The following is an 854-nucleotide window of genomic DNA, read 5'->3' on the forward strand; positions in this document are numbered from 1 at the left end:
GACTACATGGGAGTCCAGTGACATAGCCATTATGCTAATTGTTGGTCCCGTCATCTTTTCCGCTGTGGTTCAGTTAGTTTCATCTGTCCCACCTAAAACAGGTGAGTCTTTGGGGATAGTCACACTGGGTTATATAAAACTTCTAGTATACTGTTTGTAGCTTGTAACAAAGCTATTATACTTTGCAAGCCCTGCTTCTTTCCAAAATTTAAAAAAAAAAAAAAAAGTAGTCTGGGTATGTCTTTCCTTTTTCTGATTTTTCTTTTTTATTTCTTTGTGTCTGGACTTTTTGCAAGCAGCAATTATGATTGTAAGACCGTTTACTGCTACAACTGTAAACATCACCTGCATATCGGTAAAAACACAGAAAACCAGAGGAGTAGGTGGGTTAAGAACACCAAACCAAACAAGCGCAGAGCCCGCCGAGCCCGCAGAGCCCGCAGAGCCTGCAGAGCCCACAGAGCCCGCAGTGCCCGCAGAGCCCGCAGAGCCCGCTCTGCCAGCGCTTCTCCTTGGCGAGCTCTCCCGGGGCAGCAGACTGCAGTCTCGTTCTGCCAGGATGGGAGGGAATTGGTGTTTGGGAAGGCCCTCAGCAGCCCCTGGTTTTTCCACTTCAGCACTCAGGCTCGAAGGGGAACCATCCTTCTTGGAGACTCTGGCCTTGTTCACAAAGGAGCTGGCCCAGGGAAACTGGCAGTGTGGGAACCCCGCCCCTCGATGAGGGGCTCTCCTTGGTCTTCACAGACAGCCCACCATCGGGCAGGCTGGTGTGCTGGCTCCATGAGACACGTTCACGGTCGTGGTCCACGTTCACGAAGAGACCATGGTTTCCTTGGAGGAACATTCCTGCCCCT

General features: G+C 50.8%; 1 pseudogene; it reads right to left on the reverse strand.

The window, feature by feature from the left end:
• Positions 1-854, reverse strand: part of LOC114007261 (sal-like protein 4) — an 8,047-nt pseudogene that overhangs the window by 3,596 nt on the left and 3,597 nt on the right.

This window comes from Tupaia chinensis, unplaced genomic scaffold (assembly GCF_000334495.1).
Source record: "Tupaia chinensis unplaced genomic scaffold, TupChi_1.0 Scaffold000146_1, whole genome shotgun sequence".
Classification (NCBI taxonomy): domain Eukaryota; kingdom Metazoa; phylum Chordata; class Mammalia; order Scandentia; family Tupaiidae; genus Tupaia; species Tupaia belangeri.